Below are 11,817 nucleotides of genomic sequence, written 5' to 3' on the forward strand. Positions count from 1 at the left end.
TGTTGGCCGATACTCATGTAGGGGTCCCGGGCGGGCCCCACAGGCTGCCCGGGCCCCTTACATGAGTATCGGCCGTACCCCCCTGACGGCGGCCCTGCAGACACACACACACATACATACATACATACATACATACATACATACATAAATACATATATATTAACCCCCAACTTTCATCACTTGCAATTTCCAATTGCCTAATACCCCTACTATCTATTGGAGGGAAGCGGAAGCTACGGAATTTTTCATTTCCCATTTACCTTATCTCACTCATCTCAAAACAAAACTAACACACCCAAAAAAAACAACAATCCCCCAATGTCTGATTATATACTTTTCCCCTTTTCCCCTCCCTTCTCCTCATATATTATTCTTCCTTTCCAAAGTATTTCTACTCCTTTCACCTAATCTTATAGGAGTTTCTGCAATGTACTAGTTGTTAAAAAGATTTTTCCAAGGGCTCCAAATTTTGCAAAATTCAGGATTTCTGACAGTCGAGAAGTAAGTTCCTCCATCCTCATAATAAAATTAACTTCACCGACCCACTCTCTAATCTGCGGCATTGCTGAAGATCTCCAGTGTTGTGGTATCAACGTTCTAGCTGCCACTAAAAGATGTTGCATTAGGCCTCTTTTACCCTTGCAGATATCTCCCGGTATAATTGAGAGCAGAGCTATTTCTGGTGTTACTGAACAGTTTATCTCAATATGCTTCTCACATATATTAACTATGGTTTCCCAATATGGTCTAATCTGTTTACATGACCACCAAATATGCAACATATTTCCCTCTTTGTGTCCGCATCTCCAACATTGCTTAGATATAACTGGATAAATTCTATGCAAGGTAGCCGGGCACCTATACCATCTTGAAATTATTTTAAAGTTTCATTCTTGAGCTTTACTCGAAATACTAGATCTAAATGTTAAAGCAGAGTATCGATTCCAATCCTCTGTCTGTCACAGGTCGGCTCAGTAGATCGAGAAGTAAGCTAACACATACCGGCGTTCGCTCACCTCTCGATCCTGTCACAGCTCTCTGCCGTGACAGGGGAGGTGCTGGATTTCCCCCTCCGATCCTCCAGCGCTTACTGGCGGAACGGATGGGGGAGGGGGCGGGTACAGCTGGCTCTGCCTCTAGATAGGCAGAGCCAGCTGTCACTCACGCAGCTGGGCGGATCCAGCTGCGGCGTCTCAGTATACTGCGAGCAGTAGCTCTCGTTATACTGTGGCGTCTCAGTATACCGCGAGCTGCTACTGAGCTTAGGGTGACGGGAGGACGCTAGTTTGTGTCCTCCCGTTACCCTAAGGAGAACTGTGGGGAAAAGCCTTAACCCCATAGTTCTCCTCCTTTAAATCTCATGTCCTAGTTTTCGTTCCCACATTCTAGTATAATATGGACGATTAGAGTATACCTGTTTCAATAATATATTACATACTATAGATATATTATAGATACCTCCTCCCCTGTTTACACACAAATCTTCCAATGCTGTCAATTCCCGCATCATGTTTCCCCTTGTAGAGAGTGACCTAAAGAAATGTTTCAATTGCAGGTACTGCAACCACCATCCCCCCAATAAATCCTCCGTGCTTATATCTCATAGAGGCCTCAGTCCATCTTTCGTTAATGCTTGTCTAATTGGAGATGGTGTCGCACTGGTCCACTTCAGGAACCTTTATAAGCTCCTGCCATGGGAAAAATCTGGATTACCTAAAATAGGTGTAAGGGGGCCCACATAAGATGACACTTTAAAGGATCGAATCGCCTTATCCCATATTGTTAGCAGGTCTCAATACAATTCTCTTAACTGGGCATCTCCGGATAAACCCATGGGATCGAAAATAGAGGTATTGGAGTAGCATCCTGCTCGATTGCTACCCATAATTTGGTATTATTTTGATAAATCCATGACAAGGGGACTTCAGAGGGATCCAGTCTTTTCCCCCATTTCGCACTGTGACCTGTTCCCCACCGAACTCCACCCCCACTATTTTCCCCAATAAAAACATGCTAGACCTTATGGCATTCAAAAAAGGGGCCACAGCAGCCACTTATTTCTTTAATTTAAATACCAAACTTCAATACAAAAATAAACCAATATCTTATCTGAAAACAAAAAACATACCAGTATAAAATTTCTTTAACCCCTGGTTTCCGGGTCCCTGAAGGCAACTGTGAACAAAGGAAACACCGCTCCATAACCGATTGTGTCTACGCCCTTCAGCTGACTAGTAATTTGCCCCCAGCCACACAGCACCGCCTCGGGGACATTTATTTGTTAGACGTAGACACCTCCAGCCAAAAAAACTAGGTGTTCAACACTTTACCACCACTTAAAGGAGACCCACACCTATGATGGGTCCCCCACCATTCTCCATAAATTACGGCATCCCTACCACCTTGAAGGACGCCAAACCGCCCAAGACTGCCGTGATGAGCCACTCGGAACCTAAGTAGAGAACCAAGAAAACACACAAACCAAATTAACAACAAGAGATAAAATGCATCAAACGTTTTGTAAGGGCGGGCGAGTGGGTGGGAAATACCTTCTCCTGGTCCAATTTTTCTGCAACTGGACTCTTCCCAACTCCTCCCAGGATCCCCACCTTTGGAAATCCCACCCTCTCCTACTGGCCTCCAATCAGGTAAGCAACCCCTCCCTCCATATTCTGCTTTTCTTTCCTATTAACTCTTCCTATGCTTGTCTCCCCTTCTCCCACTGTCATGCTGTCTCTCCACACAATTCCTTTTCTTTCTTGTGCTCCATGCCTTTCTATCTAACATGCGTCTCAGGACTGCAGCCATATGGTATAATTCCATGTGTGGGAGCCCCACCCCTCCCTCGTGCCTATGCATCACCAAAATGTCATACCGCAGGCGGAGAGAGGATCGTCCCCACACATATTTAACAAAAATAGATCTCAATAAATCGAAAAAAAAAGTCCTCGCCAATTTAATTGGTATGGTTTGAAATAGATAAAGAAAACGTGGTATAATATCCATTTTTAATAACGCTATTCTACCCATCCGTGAGTGATTTTTCGAGGCCCATAGTGTCAATTTGTACTGTGTGTCAGGGGCAAATAATTAAGATCATACAAATTCATAAACCTCACTGGTATCTGAATCCCCAAATATTTAAGGGATCGAGCCGCCCATTCAAAAGGGAAGTTAGCTTGGAGAACAGTCTGCTCTGTATTCGGTAATGAAACATCTAAGCACTCTGATTTTGTAGCATTATTCTTAAAATTGCTCAGATGCCCAAATTGTTGCAGCTCCTTCAATAGTGCAGGAAAGGCTATCCTTGGATTAGAAATGTAGAGAAGTATATCATCTGCAAACAAACTCACTTTATAGCACTTATCTCCTACCTCTATGCCCCTAATATCTTTATTCATGCGCAAGACCTTAGCCAAATGTTCCATCGCTAATACATATAGAAATGGAGACAGCGGACAGCCTTGTTGTGCCCCATTCATAATTTGTACTAATTCCGATAAATATCAATTAACCCGTATTCTTGCTGTAGGTCAGGAATAGAGTGCTAAGATCTTTGGTATAAAGGAAGAGGGCATCCCAGTCTGCTTCAGCGTTGCCTTGAGAAATCTCCAATCCAAGCGATCAAACGCCTTTACCACATCTATTAAGAGCAAACAAAGTGGAATCTTGCGTGTCTGAGCCAGATAGATCAATGAGTGTCTTTATTGAATTGTCTCGTCCTTCTCTACCCGGGACGAAACCTACCTGGTCCAAATGGATAAGGGATGGAATATATGGTTGGAGAAGTAATGCTAACATCTTAGCATATATAGGTAGGTCCATGTTTATTAAGGATATTGGCCTATAGCTTGCGCATTATTATTATTATACAGGATTTATATAGCGCCAACAGTTTGCGTAGCGCTTTACAATATAAGGAAGAAATTACAATACAATTCAATACAATACAATTCAAGACAAGATGGTAAGGAGGGCCCTGGGTTGGGTCTTTCTGCCCTTTGCGAATGAGTACTATATGTGCCTCTTGTGTTTGTCTTGTAAAAGGACACACCTCTGAGATAGCATTATACACTTAGTTAAGGATTGGAGCCAACTCCTCTCTAAATTCTTAGAGTAGAATGCCTTAGACATGTGCACCGGCAAAAAAATTTGTTTTGTTTCGATTCGGATTTTGCGTTATTTAGTTTTTTGGGATTTGGGTCCTAAATTGAATTTGTTTCGGGATTCGGATTCTGACAATTTCGTTACCGGTAGTTTTTTGTTTTTTTACAGTCTGCAGAAGAGGGGGGAAAAAAGCGTGAGGTTCCCCCCTGATTCATACCAGACCCCCCAAGTTAAAACAAAAAAAGTGCGTGGGGTTCCCCCGAAAATCCATACCAGGCCCTAACATTCCTACCAGACCCTTGATCCAAGCACTGGCCTGGCAGGGCAGGAAAGGGGGGGCGATTGAGCTCCCCCCCTCCCTGCGCCTTACCAGGCCAAGTGCCCTTGGCATTGGGAGGGTGTCCCCATGCCGATGGGGACAAGGGCCTCTTCCCCACAACCCTGACCCGGTGGTTGTGGGGGTCTGTGGGCAAGGGGGCTTATTTGGTCGGGGTACCCCTTTAGAGGGGCACCCAGATACCACCCCCCTTGTGAATGAGTAAGGGGTACCCCTACCCATTCACTAAAGGGTTAAATAAAATAGTTATTAAAAAGTCCAGACTTTTGATAAAATCCTTTAATTGAAAAAAAACAGCCAATTTTTGACTATTCCTTTAATTTAAAACAAAAAATGGCTCCATCGATGTAATCCAGCGTCAATCACGATGCATGATGCCCACCGACCTGCCGAAATAAAAAATGTCCTGCCGCACGATGACCGCCTGAACCCGATGAAAACGCGCCACAAAATGACATTGCTGCTTGAAAGTAAAGAGATGTGCGGAGCGAGCCGTGACGTCACGTCTCGCTCTGCCCATTTGACATTCTCAGCTGTCAAATACATAGGCATTCGGGTCTGTGAACCGAGGAGTTATATGAAAAGTATTATGACACTTCAGCTCACAGACCCGAATGGCATTCGGGAGTTCATGAATAGCATTCGGGAGTTCCCAAATGCCATGTAGTATTTGACAGCTGACAATACACCCCCTTCCTGTCCAGGCCATTTTTCAGCGTTCAGCGCTGCGGTACTTCAACTGACGTTTATTCCGTCATGCAACGTTGTACTAAAATTAATTTTATACCATTTTTTGGGGACTAATAGAGCTTTCTTTTGGTGGTATTTAATCAGCACTGAGGTTTTTATTTTTTACTATATAAGAAAAAAGTACCAACATTTTTTTAAACGGTTTTTCCTTTATTATTTTAGGAAACATTTATTTTTACCCAATTTTTTGGTAAAATATAAAAGGCGGGGTCACATTGGGTAAATAGATACCAAACATGTCAAGCCTTAAAATTGCGCACGCAAAAAAACTATCATAGCCAAAACTCGCCATAGGCATTGCTTTAAAAGAGTTAAGCGCTCATCAGTTTAGTGTTATCAGTGATTGATGGCCCTAAAATTATTGCTCTCACTGCGAAGTTCGCGGCGATATGTACCATGTGCGGCGTAATCGGCGCAATCGTTGTTTTTGCGTGTAGGCACACCCAACACATTTTTGCACATCTATGTGGGGGTGGGAGACTTAAAAAAACTTGTGTTTTTTTTTTATTTGTGTGTGTGTAAATTTTATTTATTTTGTGAGCAATTTTTTTAAAACTTTTTTTTACACTTAACTTTATTGTTATCACATAGGGTGCTAAGAAGTCCCCTATGTAATGACCAATTACAGTGACAGGTCCCCTTTATGGAGACATCAGGGGTCTCTAGGACCCCTGTCACCTGGGGACCCCAAAAGAAGCTGATGAAGCAGAGATCTGCTTAATGTCAAGCCTTAAAATTGCGCACGCAAAAAAACTATCATAGCCAAAATTGGCCATAGGCATTGCTTTAAAAGAGTTAAGCGCTCATCAGTTTAGTGTTATCAGTGATTGATGGCCCTAAAATTATTGCTCTCACTGCGAAGTTCGCGGCGATATGTACCATGTGCGGCGTAATCGGCGCAATCGTTGTTTTTGCGTGTAGGCACACCCAACACATTTTTGCACATCTATGTGGGGGTGGGAGACTTAAAAAAACTTGTGTTTTTTTTTTATTTGTGTGTGTGTAAATTTTATTTATTTTGTGAGCAATTTTTTTAAAACTTTTTTTTACACTTAACTTTATTGTTATCACATAGGGTGCTAAGAAGTCCCCTATGTAATGACCAATTACAGTGACAGGTCCCCTTTATGGAGACATCAGGGGTCTCTAGGACCCCTGTCACCTGGGGACCCCAAAAGAAGCTGATGAAGCAGAGATCTGCTTCATCAGCTTCTTTTCTATGGCTATAGCAGCCAGATGACTGGCAGGTGAATGCGTAAGTGATGTAATACACATCACTTCTGCATTCACAGCACGGAGGGAGATCAGCAAGGAGCTGATCTCCCTCCCGCTTCCTCCTGACGCCCTCCCAAGCCGGTCCCAGGCCGCAGATGGGGCAGACCATCATACAAGCGATCGGGTGTCTTTACAGACGCCGGACCGCTTGTATGTAAACGACCATTGCTGGCCATTTAAAATCCTGGCGGTTTCCCGCTCCTGCGCGCCCCCTAGTGCGAACGAGCGGGCGCGGGCATGTATTGAGGAAGTGATGGACGCCCACCTGCCTCCAGGAGACTCCCGTCTGGCCGTCTTTTAGCGTTCGGCGGACGGGAAGTGGTCAATAACTATTTTATTTAACCCTTTAGTGAATGGGTAGGGGTACAATTACCCCTTACTCGTTCACAAGGGGGGGGCGGCATCTGGGTGCCCCCCTTAATTTTTGGGTACCAGATGCAAGTAAGCCCCCTTGCCCGCAGACCCCCACAACCCCCGGTTTAGGGGACACCCTCCCAATGCCGAGGGCATGTGGCCTGGTAAGGCGCAGGGAGGGGCGCTCAATCGTCCCCCCCTTTCCTGCCCTGCCAGACCAGTGCTCGGATCAAGGGTCTGGTAGAATTGTTAGGGCCTGGTATGGATTTTGGGGGGAACCCCACGCACTTTTGTTTGCTTTAACTTGGGAGGGGTCCCTCCTAATATTCCTACCCGACCTAAAGGCTCTGGTATCAATTGGGGGGGAGCCTCACGCTTTTTTTTTTCTTCTTCTGCAGACTAAAAAAATATATATATTTTTTTTTCTAATGTCACTTTGCTGCAACGAACGAAACAAACAAACGAAATTTCGTCCAGACTACCGCTAACGGATTTTGGAATCGAAAATTCGGATTTGTTTGCATTTGTTATTTCTGTAATTCGGAATTGTAACGAAACGAATCGCACATGTCTAGAATGCCCCTCCATACCCATCTGGGCCAGGGCTCTTTCCAGAAGGTAAGGACGCAATCGTATTCTCTATTTCTTCCAAAGTAAATGGGGAACAAAGGGATTCTACCGCGTTAGTATCTAATTCTGGTAAGGCCGTTTTATTTATATATTCTTGAAGTTGTATATGTCCCGTCCTATTATCCCTACCCGTTAACCTATTCCCTACATTATATAACTCAGAGCTTATTGCGAAATACTTTCACCAATATTATTCAGAGGTAAACACTAGGCCTCGAGTCGGACATTGAATTTTAGGAAAATATGTCTTCTTCCGTTTATCTCTAATATATTGTGCTAGTGATCTACTACATTTGTTTCCAAACTCATAAAGAAAGCGAATAGCAGTCTTTATAGCGTTGATATGGTATATCTAGCATCTTGTGCAACTCGCTTCTCTTCCGTTGTATAGTCACAAAGGTAGTTGGATCCTGTACTCTCTTATGCTCTTGCTCCAGCCGTTGAACGTCTGCTAATAAGGTTTTTATAGACCGTTCTCAATCTCTTTATATGTGCCACATGGGCAATTAGGACCCCTCCCACTACACTCTTAAGTGCTTCCCATTTTATTGGTAATGATGTATTATCGTTTGAATGATCAACTATAAAAATTAATAGTGCCAATGACTTCAGCCCTCACTATGGGATCCTGTAATAAGCTCTCGTTCAATCGCCACAAGGATATAGGTTTCACCAATCCCGATAGACTTATCGAGAAATACATCGGGGCATGGTCTGACCAAACCATGCGTCCCAATCTGTGCTTGGGGGGACCAACTTAATATACAATGTGACACCAAAAAAAGATCAATTCTGCTATATGTTGAAGAGTGACAAGTATAATCTCTAGTAGCAGGGTTTAAAACCCACCAGATTTCTACCAATTGCAAGTAATGTAGTCTTTTCTTTAATTTATTTATTTGTGATAGTGAGATATGTTGATTTCCCCCAACTGTGCCAACTGCTGGGTCGAGCGTAAGATTAAAGTCTCCTCCTAATACCATTACCCCCTCTGCAAATTCTTCCAACCTTCCTTCTTCATCTATTATCTTTTGTATCCTTTCAAAAGGTACAGAGGTGTGAATCCCTACTGCTGACATTTTACTAGGATGTGTTTTTAGTGTTTTGTCATCATGTCTCTCAGTGTCTGGATTTCTGGGCCATGCTCGATTGGAGCGTGACCGGGATTTAAATAGACACTGGGGTTAAACCATTGGAGTAGATATCTTATGCGTGGCGGAGCAGTGTTTTCTTAGAGAGTGTGTGGACACCAAGCTAGGGCCCCTGCACAAAACGCAGATTTATTGGTTTGGCGAGTATACACTTGCTTTAAGGACATAGTATTATTTAAGATACATATCTGCCTTTATGAAAGGAACGTGCGTTCGTATTTCTGATGCATCTGATCAGCGCGCTGGAAATGGTATGGCATTGTCCCTGCAGATAAGCACGCATTCATGAGAAACATAGTAACGTTACTGGGCATTGCTCACTGAGCAGTGCTGGATAAGGTCCGCTAGAGTGGTAATGGGAGATTGTGTTTGTGGGTATGATACAGACATACATTCCCTTTTCTTTTCTGTACATGTGCTTTGTTGACTGGCTGTGATATGTTGATGTATTGAGGAAGTGATGTTGGTTGTTGACATCACTTCCTGGTTTGCTGTTTGAGACATCACTTCCTGTCTGACATCACTTCCTGTCGGACAGCTATAAAAACAAACAAATACCTGTGCTGAGGGCTCTAAGAAGGGAACCACCAGCAGGAAAGCAACACCTCTGTCCTGACTCTACATGACTCTACAGAGGTACATCCAGTCCTTGCACAAAAGAGCTTAATACAACTGTGCTTTTAAGCACGGGGGGAAATTCTTTGTGTTCGGCAGCATACTTTAGCGCAGCATGGATTTGTGCGTTTAACCAAGAGAATTTCCATAACAATAGATAGTAAGGGTCTAATACCCGTATTCTCTACAAGACATTTTACAGTAAAACATTAATCCTGTTTATTTATATGGCATAAGACACTGCATCGTTATTTTATTCATAGAGCCATCTTTAAAAAACTATCATCTATATATATATATAACCAATCTATGTTTAATATTTTCCCAACCGGCATCCCTTCCTGTTTCTATCATAACAAGCATGATATTTGTATTACCAATATACAAAATGCGGGAATGCATTATTGAAATATTAAAATGTTTTACCCTCTTTTTGCAGATTAATTTTATATTGAATATTTTCATTCTTTGGTTCTCTCACGCCATAAAGATGCTGCAAGGCAGAATTGCTAACCATTACGCCACTGTTGCCCAAAATAAACTTTTTGGATTAAGGTATATTTTTTGAATAGGGAAAAATAAAGACTATAACATTATTTAAAGAAACTGATATAAATAGTTTTATCCCTATTAACAGTTTACCTCACTCTTAATGGACTACTGAGAGTACAATCTGTGAAGTTTTAATGGAATTGCACTAAAGAAGATGATTATATCAAACAATCTACTATGCAAAAGATTTACAGAGAAGGAATATGAGAAAATGTTTATAGAAAAAGAGAGAAAGGGGTTGATTTACTAACCTTATAAACACACCACGAACATGTATACACCTCTGTAGTGTGTTCCCTCCCAGCATGATCTATGGGTGGAATCTAAACACCTTTGTGGTGTGTACACACCCAGCAGGTGTGTTGTGCAAAGCCAAGCATGAATTGCAAGGTGATGTTGTGTAAATTAGCTCTATGTTGTGTTGCTTGCGTTGATGAATGCAGGAATGTAAATGCATGAGCTAACCATTTTTGTCTAAACTGTGAAGCAGCATTATATATGCATCATGTGCATGATTTTTCCATATATGGCATTAGTGGAAATATGCTTTTAGATACTTTTTGGTTGATAAATACGTTTTGCTGTGTGAAAATCACACGCACCTGGTGCGTGCGTGTGTTTAGGTTAGTAAATCACCCCCAAAGTGTTAAAGATGGATACAAACAAATAGTTAAAGAATACAGATAAGAAATTAAATAATAATGTAGATTTTAGTAATGCTATTGTCCTTGATCACAACAGTCAACACAATTCTATTGAAAAAAATTGTTAAAAAACATTGGCCAATACTTATACAAGATCAAAACTTGAAATCAATGCTACCCGCAGTCTCTAAATTAATTTATAAAAAGGCAAAACTACAAAATAGTTAGAAATGTTGTTAATCCTTCCATTCATAAATGTATATATTTTTTTGAACGTAATAGATTTTACTGCTGTGGCCGATGTTATGCTTGCATCATGTTAAAAATAATGTAAAGCACAGAAACAATTTCACTGCATCCAATAATATTGATAAGATAAAATTTCTTGTACCGTGTTTCCCCGAAAGTAAGACCTACCCCGAAAGTAAGACCTAGCGCTATCTTCAGGGATTTCTGTAATATAAGACCTACCCCGAAAATAAGACCTAGTTCGGTGGTAGGTCTTATATTACAGAAATCCGCTAGGTCTTACTTTCGGGGTAGCTGCACATAAACTGAATTTTAAATGTAAAGACCGGCCGCAGCTCCCGCCCCGCCCACACGGCAGATGGTTTTGAAAAACACAATGTATCAAAACATTTCTCTATGTACCATATTAAGGATCCAAAAGGTCTACATTTTTGGTAATGGAAAAGGTAAATAAACATTAGAGAGGATGTAATACGATATGAGAAGTAAAAAAAGAATCAAATGGGATTTGTGATATAAATACACTGACTCTGGGAGGTTTAAATGTAGAATTCAACCTAAATTGCTTTATTAGTAACAGCAGTAGCAAGCCTTTCCCAGCTGTGGGAAGCGTATGGTGGAGGATTTACTTTCTATATTGTGTGGCACACATGGCAGATTTGGATCTAAAGGTACACCTTACAACCATTGTACAACTTTTTTTGTCCAGACATCTCATCCTCGTTCAATTTTCGTTCAACTAGCCCATCATGCACAGACCAATGTAGTTCACAATTAACGTTCGTCAGCACCAGTAACTAGCTGATTTTCATTGATCGAAAGAACAAATTTTTGCTTGATCATGTGTACTTTTCATCTTGAGAATTTTGTTGTACAACAACGCCATTAACCCGTCGATTTTTGTCCAACTGGACAAACCTTTTTCTAGCCTGCTTTAAAGACCATAATTTACCAGTTCTACAGTAATTGAGTTTGTGCACTTCCCATCAATTGGCAGATTTTCGGACGAAAACGCGATCGCAGACAAAAATCTCCAGATAATTGTAAGGTGTATGGGCACCTTAACTGCCTCCGGGCCGGCCGTAGTAGAAAAACGGCCGGCCCGGAGCTCTCTAGATCTGAGCGGGCGTCTTTAGACGTCCGCTCAGACACG

The 11,817-nt window shown here is 41.9% G+C and overlaps 1 protein-coding gene across 1 annotated transcript in view; it reads right to left on the reverse strand.

Annotated features, from left to right (window-relative positions):
• LOC108799384 (electrogenic sodium bicarbonate cotransporter 1-like) overlaps nucleotides 1–11,817 on the reverse strand; it is a gene marked incomplete at its 5' end in the record, with an annotated part of 300,557 nt that overhangs the window by 183,390 nt on the left and 105,350 nt on the right. The window lies entirely within an intron of this gene.

The sequence above is a fragment of the Nanorana parkeri genome, unplaced genomic scaffold (genome assembly GCF_000935625.1).
Source record: "Nanorana parkeri isolate BGI_ZX_2015 unplaced genomic scaffold, ASM93562v1 scaffold1710, whole genome shotgun sequence".
Lineage (NCBI taxonomy): Eukaryota > Metazoa > Chordata > Amphibia > Anura > Dicroglossidae > Nanorana > Nanorana parkeri.